Below are 15,431 nucleotides of genomic sequence, written 5' to 3'. Positions count from 1 at the left end.
TTAATCTGCCAGGAAGTTTCATATCAGCGCACACTCCGCTGCAGAGTGAAAATCTCATTCTGGAAACATCCCCCAGGCTGTGGCTAAGCCATGTCTCCGCAGTATCCTTTCTTTCAGGAGTGCTAGTTCTGCAAGGTTCGCAGGAGAGCTTCTGTAAAGTTTGGAAGGTAGGAGACGAGGTACTGGCAGAAGTAAAGCTGTGAGTACCGGGCGTGAGTCGTGCTTCGGTAGCTCAGTTGGTAGAGCATTGCCCGCGAAAGGCAAAGGTCCCGAGTTCGAGTCTCGGGCGGGCACACAGTTTTAATCTGCCAGGAAGTTTCAGCTCCTCATTAGTTATGTGATCTACCCATCTAATCTTCAGCGTTCTTCTGTAGCACCACATTTCGAAAGCTTCGATTCTCTTCTTGTCTAAACTATTTATCGTCCACGTTTCGCTTCCATACATGGCTACACTCCATACAAATACTTCAGAAAAGACTTCCTGACACTGAAATCTATACTCGATGTTAACAAATTTCTCTTCTTCAGAAATACCTTCCTTGCCATTGCCAGTCTACATTTTATATCCTATCTACTTCGACCATCATCAGTTACTTTGCTCCCCAAATAGCAAAACTCATTTACTACTCTAAGCGTCTCATTTCCTAATCTAATTCCCGCAGCTTCACCCGATTTAATTCGACTACATTCCATTATCCGCGTTTTGCTTTTGTTGATGTTCATCTTATATCCTCCATCCAAGACAAAATCAGTGGTTGGGAAGGGAGTGAGAGCCTCTCCCCGATGTTATTAGATCTGTATATTGAGCGAGCAGTAAAGGAAACAAAAGAAAAATGCGGTTTGGAATTAAAATTCATGGAGAAGAAATAAAAACTTTGAAGCTCGCCGATGACAGTGTAGTTCTGTCAGAGACAGCAAAGGACCTGGAAAAGCAGCGGACCGTGTCTTGAAAGGAGACTTAGCTTTGGGCCCATAATTTAATCCACAAAAGGAAACTAAAGTTCTGATCGTTTGTGGAAAAGAATTTAGAGCTAAAATCAATATCGAAAATTACATATTGCAACATGTCTACATATTTAGCTACTTTATGCTTATGATACCGATCCTAAGACAAACTGTAAAGGAAATAAACACGTTACGTTCGATTAAGAGCACGCTCCTGAATAAAACTTCCAAAGGCACAGCAGAGCCCAGTGTTGTACGTACGGTATAGTACACCCAGGAGCACAAGATCTCTTGGTTGGTGGTTTAGGGGTAGTGTCTTTCACTAATAATCAACACGTCCCAGGATCCAACACCGCCACCGTTTAAATTTTGAATAAAAATCATCACAATGGCGGCCGAATACAGCAGGCATAAGAAGTCACCTTCGTTCTGCCGACAGCCTTGTGACGGATGGCGGAGGAGCAGGCAGAGGTTCAGGGCATTCTCCTTCCCTTGGGGTAGGAAAATGACCATAAAAAGCGGAAGACTCCGCGATGGTCTGCGGCATGGGGACGCACAAAGCAATTGAAACCACTGCATTAAAGACACCACACAATGTCTTCAACATTTCGCGGCCCTGGCTGCAACTGTATAAATATTAATTTTAATTTTAATAATGAACATCCTCAGTTGCACCGTTTACCTAGAATTTACATAGGTTTCAATCGGGATAACCCAAACTTCTTCAGAATAACAGTATCTACTGTTTGTCCATAGTGGACATCGTCAAGCTAGGACTACAAATCCGTAAATTATCATTCCAGTACAGCACTCGTGGCTGCCGCATCGCGGTCACGAAGTGGGGCCGAGGCAGTGCCAGATAAGTTTTACAGTTTGACGATAATTTATGAATTTGTAGTTTTAGCTTGACGATGTCCACTATGGACAAATAGTAGAGACTGTTATTCTGAGGAGGTTGGGTTACCCCGACTGAATCCTAGGAAAATTCTAGGTAAATGGTGCAACTGAGGCTGTTCATTATTACACTCCTGGAAATTGAAATAAGAACACCGTGAATTCATTATCCCAGGAAGGGGAAACTTTATTGACACATTCCTGGGGTCAGATACATCACATGATCACACTGACAGAACCACAGGCACATAGACACAGGCAACAGAGCATGCACAATGTCGGCACTAGTACAGTGTATATCCAACTTTCGCAGCAATGCAGGCTGCTATTCTCCCATGGAGACGATCGTAGAGATGCTGGATGTAGTCCTGTGGAACGGCTTGCCATGCCATTTCCACCTGGCGCCTCAGTTGGACCAGCGTTCGTGCTGGACGTGCAGACCGCGTGAGACGACGCTTCATCCAGTCCCAAACATGCTCAATGGGGGACAGATCCGGAGATCTTGCTGGCCAGGGCAGTTGACTTACACCTTCTAGAACACGTTGGATGGCACGGGATACATGCGGACGTGCATTGTCCTGTTGGAACAGCAAGTTCCCTTGCCGGTCTAGGAATGGTAGAACGATGGGTTCGATGACGGTTTGGATGTACCGTGCACTATTCAGTGTCCCCTCGACGATCACCAGTGGTGTACGGCCAGTGTAGGAGATCGCTCCCCACACCATGATGCCGGGTGTTGGCCCTGTGTGCCTCGGTCGTATGCAGTCCTGATTGTGGCGCTCGCCTGCACGGCGCCAAACACGCATACGACCATCATTGGCACCAAGGCAGAAGCGACTCTCATCGCTGAAGACGACACGTCTCCATTCGTCCCTCCATTCACGCCTGTCGCGACACCACTGGAGGCGGGCTGCACGATGTGACGGATGCAGAATCTTTTTCCAGTAGAGAGACCATAACGATAATTTTTCAATTACAGGTCGCATGTCCTATGGATACACATTGTGTATGTTAATTTTAATTGTACACTCCTGGAAATGGAAAAAACAACACATTGACACCGGTGTGTCAGACCCACCATACTTGCTCCGGACACTGCGAGAGGGCTGTACAAGCAATGATCACACGCACGGCACAGCGGACACACCAGGAACCGCGGTGTTGGCCGTCGAATGGCGCTAGCTGCGCAGCATTTGTGCACCGCCGCCGTCAGTGTCAGCCAGTTTGCCGTGACATACGGAGCTCCATCGCAGTCTTTAACACTGGTAGCATGCCGCGACAGCGTGGACGTGAACCGTATGTGCAGTTGACGGACTTTGAGCGAGGGCGTATAGTGGGCATGCGGGAGGCCGGGTGGACGTACCGCCGAATTGCTCAACACGTGGGGCGTGAGGTCTCCACAGTACATCGATGTTGTCGCCAGTGGTCGGCGGAAGGTGCACGTGCCCGTCGACCTGGGACCGGACCGCAGCGATGCACGGATGCACGCCAAGACCGTAGGATCCTACGCAGTGCCGTAGGGGACCGCACCGCCACTTCCCAGCAAATTAGGGACACTGTTGCTCCTGGGGTATCGGCGAGGACCATTCGCAACCGTCTCCATGAAGCTGGGCTACGGTCCCGCACACCGTTAGGCCGTCTTCCGCTCACGCCCCAACATCGTGCAGCCCGCCTCCAGTGGTGTCGCGACAGGCGTGAATGGAGGGACGAATGGAGACGTGTCGTCTTCAGCGATGAGAGTCGCTTCTGCCTTGGTGCCAATGATGGTCGTATGCGTGTTTGGCGCCGTGCAGGCGAGCGCCACAATCAGGACTGCATACGACCGAGGCACACAGGGCCAACACCCGGCATCATGGTGTGGGGAGCGATCTCCTACACTGGCCGTACACCACTGGTGATCGTCGAGGGGACACTGAATAGTGCACGGTACATCCAAACCGTCATCGAACCCATCGTTCTACCATTCCTAGACCGGCAAGGGAACTTGCTGTTCCAACAGGACAATGCACGTCCGCATGTATCCCGTGCCACCCAACGTGTTCTAGAAGGTGTAAGTCAACTACCCTGGCCAGCAAGATCTCCGGATCTGTCCCCCATTGAGCATGTTTGGGACTGGATGAAGCGTCGTCTCACGCGGTCTGCACGTCCAGCACGAACGCTGGTCCAACTGAGGCGCCAGGTGGAAATGGCATGGCAAGCCGTTCCACAGGACTACATCCAGCATCTCTACGATCGTCTCCATGGGAGAATAGCAGCCTGCATTGCTGCGAAAGGTGGATATACACTGTACTAGTGCCGACATTGTGCATGCTCTGTTGCCTGTGTCTATGTGCCTGTGGTTCTGTCAGTGTGATCATGTGATGTATCTGACCCCAGGATTGTGTCAATAAAGTTTCCCCTTCCTGGGACAATGAATTCACGGTGTTCTTATTTCAATTTCCAGGAGTGTATATATATATATATATATATATATATATATATATATATATATATATATATATATATATATATATATATAATTGGTATTTTGCCCTTAAAGAGCCCATTTGGACTAAACTACATGGCCAGTTCCTTTTGCTGCCTTCCTTGCTGCCCAAACTTCCCTCATTCGCTCGCTGTGTTTCTGTTTCCGGTCCTCTGTCCATGCTTCTTGTCGGCTTTGTGTCTTCGGCTTCATCTTGATTGCCTTTTTGGTTGCACATATTTCTTTCATCTCCTGGCTGTGATCTTGCTTGCGTTCTTCGGTCCATTTTATGCCTGTTCGTTTGTCACATTGTATCTCATGTAGTTTACTTTTCTTAATGATGTTTCTGAACTTTATTCTGTCGTTTGTTGTGTCTGCTGTTATGTTGAGTTGGTTCAGGTCGTTTTCTACCTCTGCCACCCATTTGTTGTTTCTAGTGGTTACTCAGTCAAAGATCTGTTTGGTCAACCTGTGTGATGGCATTCTGTATAGGTGTCCATAGAATTGTAGTCTGCGTTTTCTAATCTTTTCTGTGATTGTCTCCGTATGTTTGTACAGTTCCTCTGTAGGTTTCTTGATCCATATTCCATTGTTGTTAGTTGCGCCAAATAAAGTATTTTCCGTTCTACTTTTTTCTAATTGTCTGATACGTGTGTTCCCTAGGATTAGTGTGGTCTCTGCTGCATATAGTGCCTCGGGGGGCACCACCGTGTCGTAATGGCGTAATTTGGCTTTTTGTGAGATAGATTTCTTGTTGTAATGATTCCACACTACTTTGTATGCCTTGTCCAGTTTAGTCTTTCTTTCTTCGTTTGAGTCTCTGTTATGTCCACTCATTTGTAGTTTTTCACCGAGGTATTTGAAGTTTGCCGTTTTGTAAATAGTGCCATACTTTGTGTTCAGAAATGAGAGTTTCTTTGTGCTCATAAACTGTGTCTTTTCGTAAGAGATCTGTAGTCCAGTTTTGGAAGCGATTTCGTGCAGTTTTTCAATAGCGTCTTTTGTTTCCTTTATACCTTTCGTGACAATCGCCAAATCGTCTGCAAAAGCCAGGCATTTAATCTGTAGGTTTCCTTAGGTTATCCCCTGTTGTGATGTTTCCCATTCTTTTATGACCTTATCTAACACCAGATTGAAAGGGAGAGCTGAGAGGCCATCGCCTTGTCGGACACCTGCGCGAATTTCAAAGGGCTCTGATAGTTCCCCACAGAACTTTACTTTGGAGGTCGTGTTGGTTAAAGTTTGCTCTATGATAGCCTGTGTTTTGTTGTCTACTTTGTATTCTGCTAGAATTTTGAAGAGAATTTTCCGGTCGATAGAGTCGTACGCCTTTTTGAACTCAACAAAGGTAATGATCAGGTTCTGTTTGTGTTGTAAAATCATTTTCAGGTTCCAAATTTGTTCCGCACAAGACCGCCCTTTACGGAAGCCTGCTTGGTATTCCCCAATCAAGTGGTCGGTCTGGCATTCTAGTCTGTTCAGTAAAGCTTTAGAGAGGATCTTATATGTGACCGGTAGTAGGGATATTCCTCTGTAGTTTTTCGGGTTAGTCTTGTCACCTTTTTTGTGTAGTGAGTGTATCAGGGCAGTTTTCCAGTCGTCAGGAATTTTCATGGTCTTCCAGATGTCTTCCAAGATCCTGTGGAAGTCTTTGGTGAGTTCTGGGTCTTGTAACTTCCAGATTTCCGCGGGAGTCCGTGTTGAGCAGTTTTTCAAAGTACTTTGCCAGAATGTCACAATTGTTTTTGGTGTTGGTTTCTAGGGTTCCATTCGGTCTCCTGAAGCACAAGTTGGGTGGTTGATATCGAGTCATATTTTCTCTGAACGTTCTGTAGAAGTTTCTTGTATTGTTCTTCATGAAGTCCGATTCGATCTGTGTCAGTCGCCGTTTGTCATACTGTCGTTTTTCACTGCGAATGATTTTGCTTGATTGCTTCTGTGTTTTCAATAAGTTCATCCAAGTCTCTTGGGATTTATGGCTACTAAATTTTTTCCATGCACTGATTCGTTGGTCAATAGCTTAGTCACATGTGTGGTTCCACCAACGGTGTTTCCGTGTGCGTGGTGCTTGTGCTAGTTTCATGGCTTCTCGGGTTCTTCGTGAAAGTTGTGTCCAGTCTGTCGTTTTCTCCATTTTAATTTTGTGTAATATTTGTGTCTGGTTTAAAGTAACGTATTCTGGATCTGGTCTAGCAATTTTGTTCTTCTGGACCTTTTTCTTGGGTAAAAGACGAATCCTGATCTGTAGTAGGTGGTGGTCTGAGTCGAAGTAGCCTTTACGGGTGTCTATGTTCAAAATTTCTTTTTGTGAGTCTTTCTGCACTATTACGTGGTCGATTTGTAGTTCTTGCTTTCCGCTGGGGAATTTCCATGTGGTAAGTTTTCGTGATGGTTTCTTGAATTTTGTTGACATAATGGCGAGGTCGTGGCATTTGCAAAAGTCCATCAGATGTTTTCCGTTTTTGTTGGTGTCCTTGTGTGGAGTATGTTTTCCTGTGATATGTCTGTATATCTTTTCTTTTCCGAGTTTGGCGTTGAAGTCTCCCAGTATTATTTTGACTATATGTGCAGGAATTTTTCTGATAGTTTCTTCCATTGTCGTCCAGAAGTCATCAATTTCGTCCGGGTTTTTCCTGTTGTAGTCATTAGTCGGTGCATGTGCGTTGATTATTGTGTAGGATTTATTGGCTGATTTCACTGTGATGGTGCTGATTCTTTCATTTGGTGACGAAAAGTCGATTATGCTGTCCGTGATGGACCTGTGTACTGCAAATCCTGTGCCAAAAAGCCTTAGGTTTTTCAGTTGTCTCGATGGTTTTCCTTTGTATATTCCGAAATTCTCCGTGTTGAAATGGTCTTCGTCTGTGAATCGTGTTTCTTGCAGTGCACATATTTTGATTTGAAATTTTTCGAGAGTATCTGTCAGTTGTTTCATCTTTCCTGTCTTCATCAGTGTGTTCACGTTGAGTGTGCCGATGTAGTGTTTGCGTTTGGTCTTGAGGGAGTTTGAGAAGCTCCGATTCTTCTCATGATGTCCGTGAGCCCCCGGAATCCGATGCTCACGACAATCCCAGTCTATTGACTGGGGCCCGGGGTACTGAGATTTTTCTCGTTGTACCATCATGATGTTTAGTAGTTGGATGTATGGCATGCTGCCGACTACGACCTGACTTTCCAGATCAGGAGGTTGGTTGAGGCCGCCACTGACATGTGGAGCAGACGCCTTTTGTAGCCGCCCACTGTGGGAACAGACGCTACTAGTAGTTTTGGTCCGCCCCGAGTATCTAGGAGGCATTCCCCTATCCGCCACCTGGGGAGGCGCTCGGTTGCGGGTCTACTAATATATATATATAAAATAAAAAATAACGGTGCTCGACATTGGCATTTCGATACGATATATCGGTAAAGTGGTGGAAGAGACGTCGGCGGTATATATCGATACATTGTTGAGAAGATACCGATATTTTATGAAAAGCCCCAGTATCGAGGCCAAATCGAAGCAAGGTCGATGGCCTGGTGTTCGGTAGATCATACGGAGACAGTCCGCATGACATCTCTCATGCGGAAGTGCCGGCTGCGTAAGCCATGTTTACTGACACGGCTGAGGTGGCAGGGCCGGTCATGGTGGCCGAGCGGTTGTAGGCGCTTCAGTCCGGAACCGCGCGACTGCTACGGTCGCATGTTCGAATCCTGCCTCGGGCATGGATGTGTGCGATGTCCTTAGATTAGTTAGGTTTAAGTAGTACTAAGTTCTAGGGGACTGATGACCTCAGATGTTAAGTCCCATAGTGCTCAGAGCCATTTGAACCATTTGAGGTGTCAGGCAGGACATTCGCCGATAACTGGAGCCTGGTTTCTTTTGCTGAGCTGTGGTCCCGGCTGTCGGCATTTGAGCCGTTGGATTTCCTCCCACCTTAGATTAATCTGTTCCTCCCAGTTTTGAATGGAAACGTAAAAAACTGACAGCCGGCAACCGAAAGCAGTCCGCAGCTACCGAGCCCTTCCCTGCCAGCTCAGTAGCGTCATAAGAAACCTCTTTCGCAGACAGGCGGAAGTCCGTGTGACGACCGTAGCGGGGAAGTATTCCTGCAGAATAACAATCAGCCTTAGTTATGTCACCTAAAACGGATACTCTTATAAAAAAGCAGCAATATACAATTACACACATGATTTAATAGGGAAAAACATCAACCACACAATACACTTTCCAAAAAAGTAGTAGAACCAATAACAAAAAGCCACGCAATCCTGAAGAACTCTTGAACAGACCACAACGACAGTGTCAATACTGTGGCTACTAAAAGTTGCTAATCGAACCTGTGTAACTGGAACTTTCTCTTCAGAATCAAGACCAACACGTAATCTTGCTACATTAGGTATTTTAGTTTTGTTTATATGTCCCGTCCAGAAGACAAATAATTATGGTTTGGTACTCACAACACTATGGCTATTACGTAATATTTAATGAGCCATATTGCCTTCATTAGACACAAATTATCGAGACTTCAGTAAAGTTTCTGTCTAGAAAATCTATAGGATCAGCAGCTGAAATTACTGTTATACGTATTAGACTCAGCATCATAAAGGTATTTTCAGGTTGCAGTTGACGTAAAATTCTAACTACAACTGAGTGAAGACAATCAACAACGAATTACATCGTAATACCTTTTGTGGAATATAATACACTGAAAGCTTCTCATTGTGTTACCAGATCAGAACCGAACTTCACTGAACAGTTAGTATTCTTCTCAAAGGTACTTAAACGGTAAAAATACTTATCTCGATTTCTGAATCCGAACCACTCATACCTGTACTGGCTCTTTCAGTTTTAATCACTCACTTAGGAATTATTCCTCACCAAACGATGTGTTCGTGAACACTAAACCACCAGATAAAATGTTTCATTGTAACTGCATCATATGCAGTATTCATTTCCATAAACAAGTGATGTTTAACTAAGACGAAATCCCAACTGTTGGTTGGTGGCAGTCGTTTTCGGAACTTTGTAAGGAACATTTGTATTCCCCGACAACATCCATGTTACATATGTAATGAGGTTCAGTCTATATCTCTCCATTAACCTCAAAAGATTATCAAAGAATATCTCGCTCCCTATTTGTTGAACCCCTTCACTCGTCTGAGAATTTTTTTCTGTGGTATCCGAAGGCTAAGGTTTTTTCCTCTGCATGAAACCATCAGCCCAGTCCTTTCCAGCCATATTGGTTTTTGTCAGGTTTTGTTTTTATATTATTCCTCCCAGAATAGTTATGAGCTAATCTTCTGACACCCTTCAGCGTCACACCATAGTAACATCTCTCCCAAGATCTGCATAGTTCAGCGACTTCCGGTTACTGCCCATTAATATTTCTTCCGAATCTTCTCAGTTTGTTTACCCCAAAACCCTGAAATAAAGTAGGGGCAAAAATCTTAGCTTTAAGTTTGTCTTAATATAGGCAACAGCCCTCAAGATAAAAAAAATATAGTGATAAAAGTACACCCGAAAGGGCCTCGTACCTCTTCAAGGCGATCTATGAGGGCAGCTTCATTTATGCCAAGCTGCCTCGTTACTTGTCGTTTAGACTTTCCATTTTTCAACCCCCCTTTTGTAGCTTCCAGAATTTCTGTATTGCATAACTTCTGTTCAACGTTCCTTTTGTAGACTCTAAAATAGAAAAATACTGGCCCTTTAAAGATTACTATCGGTGTGTAATGACCACCTCTAACGTTTATAAACGTTTCTGGATTCATATCAACAAAAATCTGAGAATTATAATAGATAGGAGAAGGTCACGCACTCCCGAGTTTTACCCATCCGCGGCGAGTAAACTTGTCCCGTACTACGAGACTGCAGCTTTCGTACACATATGAAAATGCTTTGTAGGAATGTCGATGTACTAATATATTGCAGACTGACAATATAGCGTACTACACAATGGAATAAAGTTAAAATTCGTTATCTCATTATTGCCTGGTTATAACTTATTTCTATAACATAAATTTTTATACGAAAGTAATGTAAAACGGTTGTTACTGCATTGAGCAGTCGTTAACACCATGGCAACAACCGAAGTACGGCAACAACATAGAGGCTATTTCGTGTGCTGGAGAGTAGCAAACTGATGGATTATTAGAACTGAGACACAAGCGTTGCGCAGTCTTACCCCCCGCGCAGACTTACCCCACTCTGCTACATTTATGTAATAGGATGGCCTTCTCTGTGGCACCCGCGAAAATTTTCAGTTCATTGAGTGACACGACACAGAAGCCATTTCACATCAAACCACGGTTCAAATAACGTGCAAGTTTGACGTTGTGCTTACGTATTGTTTCATCAGCGACCAACTGATTAAAGTCATTTGCACAGGCGAAAACTGTCGTCGTTCTTCCATGAATGTAAGCGCGGTTCACACTTACTCAACGAGGGTCACTGTCTCGCTTGAACATTTTAGTTTAAATGTTGTATTCATGTCCTCACGCCCGAAAGTCAGCCCTACAATCAGCTCCTCTCCTCAAACATTTATTTCTCAATTTACTTTGTTTTGCTTGTCGATATGAAACCGATGATTTATGCAAAATTCGTACTGCGATCAATTAGTAAGTGAACACAAATATTATTTAGGTACAGAAATGGTACATTCTTATTAATATTCTTTATTTACTACATGTTTCAGCAGAAGTTTTGTAATTTATAATTCACTAACAAGGGGACCGAATGTATCTGTCATCACCGATTTAGTCCAAATTTATGGTGTATTGTGGATTCGGCGAGAAAAGAAAATTACGGAAGCGAGTATTCTAGAATCTAGAAGGCCAGACATTTAGAGGAAGTAGGAAGTAGCATCATTGGCGCGGGTCGGGCAATGAGTGAGTGAATTAGGGTTCAAAATGGTTCAAATGGCTCTGAGCACTATGGGAGTTAACATCTGTGGTCATCAGTCCCCTAGAACTTAGAACTACTTAAACCTAACTAACCTAAGGACATCACACACAACCATGCCCGAGGCAGGATTCGAACCTGCGACCGTAGCAGTCGCGCGGTTCCGGACTGAGCGCCTAGAACCGCTAGACCACCGCGGCCGGCTAGTGAATTAGGGTAACTTACGTCTCATGTATCTATTGACGCAGCGAAAAGAATACAGAACGGTAATTGGAGGGTCGAGTGTTCAAGTCCGTTTCGGGAAACTGCTTTTAATTTCAAGTTTTATGTCACTTGCACTCTGAATAAGCCAAAATAATGCACGATGTATTTACTAATATTTTCATAAAAGGCATCAAAAGGAAAGGCAAACGAAAATCAGGGTTGCAAATAAACTTATAGGAACTGAATCTAAGCGGTACACAAGAACTTCGTACATAAAATTACTTTTAATATTATACAGTTGACGATTTACGCTTCCTGGTATGGCATTCATCGTAAAACGAGCGGAATCAATAACATTTTACAATTGCATGTTTCTTTTCAAGATTCTGTAGAAAAACAGTATTCTCACCACGTTCTTGCAATAGACTCGAAAAGTTCGCGTAACTCGGTAGAGAGCTAGGAAGCGAATGAACTCCTCAGCCAAACTAGAATTACTTGTCATGTAATGACACAATGTCTATGGTGGCATTTCACGTTATACAATGTTCTTTCAGACAGTCATACATTTCTGGAGTAAGACACTGCGTGACGATCCACAGCTGCCCATTAAAAAATTCTATTCGCAAATTGTGAATCTAAATTGACTTCAGCTGTACAATCTGTCGGTGAGATGAATATTTGTGCCGGATCGAGAATCGAACCCGGATATCCCACTTTACGCAAGCGGTCACATTAATCGTCTTTTTGTCTGTTGGAAGACTTTTATAAAATATCTTGTACGACAGTCATACCCTATAAGAATATATGTATTTAATGCTAATCAAGTATAAATTATACAGAAGACGAAGAGAATCAAACTTAAAGAAGCAGGTTACTGAGATGTTTTACTATAACAGCGTCTTTTTACTCCCTTAATCGTCTTTTTTAAAAATTTAGATATGTAAATAGAAAAAAACGGAAGAGACGCTGAAGCAAAAGCAAAACAGTTTCAGCGACCGCAGTGCAGGGCGTATCAAAAAGAATCATCCGATTTAAAAAACCATAACTTACGTTATTTGAGATATGTGAGTGACCAACATACTTTTCGAAACAGCAAGCTCTCGAGTTTTACATGGTTCCTGCTAGGTAGCAGCAGTGTGCGTCAACTTCAGTTCTAGTATAAATTGTGTCGGGACAGCAGAAAGCATTTTGTGATCTACGTTTTGCGCAGTGCTTGTCAGTAATAATGGTTTAGCATGACTTTCGCACTAGGTATGGCGTGCATCCTCCTACAGCACACAGCATCAGATGATGGCATGAACAATTCCGAGAAACAGGTTGTTCGAGTAAAACCAAATTTCTGGGCCGTTCAAAAATGGCTCCAAGCACTATGGGATTTAACATCTGAGGTCAACAGTGCCCTAGACCCAGAACTACTTAAACCGAACTAACCTAAGGACATCACACACATCCATGCCCGAGGCAGGATTCGAAACTGCGACCGCAGCAGCAGCGCCGTTCCGGACTGAAGCCCCTAGAACACGGGCGGGCAGGAATCCTGCACATGTGCGGTGCACTTGCACGCGTGCAGTTAACAGGTGTTCCGCGTGCACACAGGGGCAAGTTGGCCACCCGCTTATCTCCCATCCCTACCATACCTTCTGTCCGCTCCTTCCTCTGTAATGCGTTTTGTTTCCTAGCTTGCTTTATTGAGTGAATGAATAAGGTTAGTAGGAGTGCTTGAAAGAAATCATGGTTTGAAAGAGTACCTATTACCTACGATACGTTTTATTTAATTATCACAGGTGAAGTTTACAATACGTTTAATATCCGGAACAAAATTTCTACATACAGACAAACACAACAGTTACGTAAATTTTCATCACTGATGTTTGCTCTTAACCGAGACTTATTAATTCAGCAAATGGTTTTCCAGCTCTCGCTATATTAAGCGCAGTCTTATAACTTGCACATACCGCTGGGCTATTATTGTTGTCGTCCTGAAAACTTGAAAACAGTGCTCCATAAAATGTTAGATCAGTTAGATGAGAGACATGACGAGAGAAAGTCGCAGATCTCTCGTGACAACAGCAACTACGACAAATTCAAATGGCGCTGAGCACTATGGGACTTAACTGCTGTGGTCATCAGTCCCCTAGAACTTAGAACTACTTAAACCTAACTAACCTAAGGACATCACACACATCCATGCCCGAGGCAGGATTCGAACCTGCGACCATAGCGGTCGCGCGTTTCCAGACTGTAATGCCTAGAACCGCTCGGCCACTCCGGCCGGCCAACTACGACAGATTCATCTGGTATCGTCAGATCGCTCTTCTTAAGCTTAGTCAATTCCCCATCCGCTCAGAATCCGACAATAAATTGTACTCGTCCTTGTGAAATTTATTATAATGGTCTTCAATACTAAAGTTCCGTTGACCAGCGAGAATACTGCCACATATTAAACATTTCGAATTTTCACGATTTTGCACAAAGAAAAAATGATACTCCCATTACTTTTTTAAAATATAGCAAATCTCCGTTTCTTGAAATACAACGTTCACTACATAGTGCTCGCTTCGCATCAACGTCCGCAGCTTAGCCTGGCACTACACTGCCGCAACCTGCCGGCTGTCGCCACAGCCCCGGTCGACGCCTGCACGCGAGCAGCACACGTTCAGCGCTGTGCGCTCATGAGCCGCGTGCAACGTTTGCCCGCCACTGCCCTAGAACCACTTGGCCACTGCGACCGGCTGCTGGGCCGTCCTCGAGCGTCTGACACAGTGTCTTTGCCGACAACCCTGTTACATGTGCATCTCAAGAGGGGTCATATTGAAAGCCTATGAGAAGGTATGAAAAAGGAAACTGAGATTCCTTTTCATCAAAACACAAAATTGTTTGTTTCAGAAATATAGACGTGCCAAATCGGATGAATATTTTTGATACACCCTGTACGGGATAATGGAAAGAATAAGGCAGTAGTTGATCCTCAATGCACTGCTGGTGCGTGGACGGGCACATGCTATCGTCAAATATATTCAAGGTTCCGTGTTCCATGTCAGGGTCCGTAAAAAGAGTAGCATCATGTCATCTCGTGCCAAGTACGTACCAACTGAAAAGGGGGGGGGGGAAGAGAAATCTGCGAAAGCACTACCCTAATAATTTATGTCATATCCGAAAAGATATTATATTGATCTTTCATCCACGTCAGAGCGTGGGCCTCCCAGGCAATATAACATCCGTGGCTCGATCGCGTGTGGAGCATTTCGAAGACAAAAGGCGAAGATCCTCCGTACTAGCAGCCACACATCTGCTGAGGGTTCACACATTAGGCGATGTTCGACTACATCGATCAGGCGACACTGTGAGCAGGTGGGGAGTCAACCATACCAATACTGCCCAGCCGAATTCGCATCTCGTGTATCTCACTAACCAAAAGGTACCAGCATGCGCGCATCGCATAAAAAGGAAGTCACGATGAGGGCGCACCACATCAAGGGCAATACGGCCGTGGAATGGCGACTCTCAGCACATTCTGCGCACATTTACTAATCACTAGATGATATATGTCCCTTGCCGTTGGTGCTCTGGTGCTGGAGAGTCAGCATACATAGGCTGTATTTAAGGAAAATGGTCTTGATATGTGATAGTGATGGTGCGATGTGTGCAACAGTAATGGCCGGAAAGCCAGTCGCAGGTGTCAGTGCTCCTATCACGACACCAGTGACATTACTGCGGTGATGAGTCCACAGTTTACACACTGTGCTGACGTGCAGCACCGCTGTTTATAAAAGGAGACTCCTCACTCTCTCTCGGACTGCCTGAGTAGATGAGTAGATGAGTAAAGAGAATGCTCAGACGTTTAATTGTGACCATCGGTCCTGGAGGCCTCTAACAATTGTCATCGCCCAAGACTTGTTCATGTTCACACAACCACACACCATCATCCTGTATCGCTCGATACATTCCAGAAATGATTTCACTTCATTACCCAATCAGACCAGAAAGACCAGATCATCCACATGCACCCTTCATTGAAATGTTCGCCCTCGCAGCGTTTTCCCTGAC

At 44.5% G+C, this 15,431-nt stretch overlaps 1 non-coding gene across 1 annotated transcript; it reads left to right on the top strand.

Moving 5' to 3' along the window:
- The first annotated feature begins 220 nt into the window (after positions 1–220).
- Trnas-cga (transfer RNA serine (anticodon CGA)) lies at positions 221–294 on the top strand. Its single transcript has one exon. It is a non-coding gene; the product is annotated as a tRNA-Ser (tRNA).
- The last annotated feature ends 15,137 nt before the right edge of the window (positions 295–15,431 follow it).

The sequence above is a fragment of the Schistocerca cancellata genome, chromosome 5, assembly GCF_023864275.1.
Source record: "Schistocerca cancellata isolate TAMUIC-IGC-003103 chromosome 5, iqSchCanc2.1, whole genome shotgun sequence".
In the NCBI taxonomy this organism is placed as follows: domain Eukaryota; kingdom Metazoa; phylum Arthropoda; class Insecta; order Orthoptera; family Acrididae; genus Schistocerca; species Schistocerca cancellata.
Note: the sequence above shows the minus strand (reverse complement) of the source record. Positions and strands in the feature narration are given on the sequence as shown.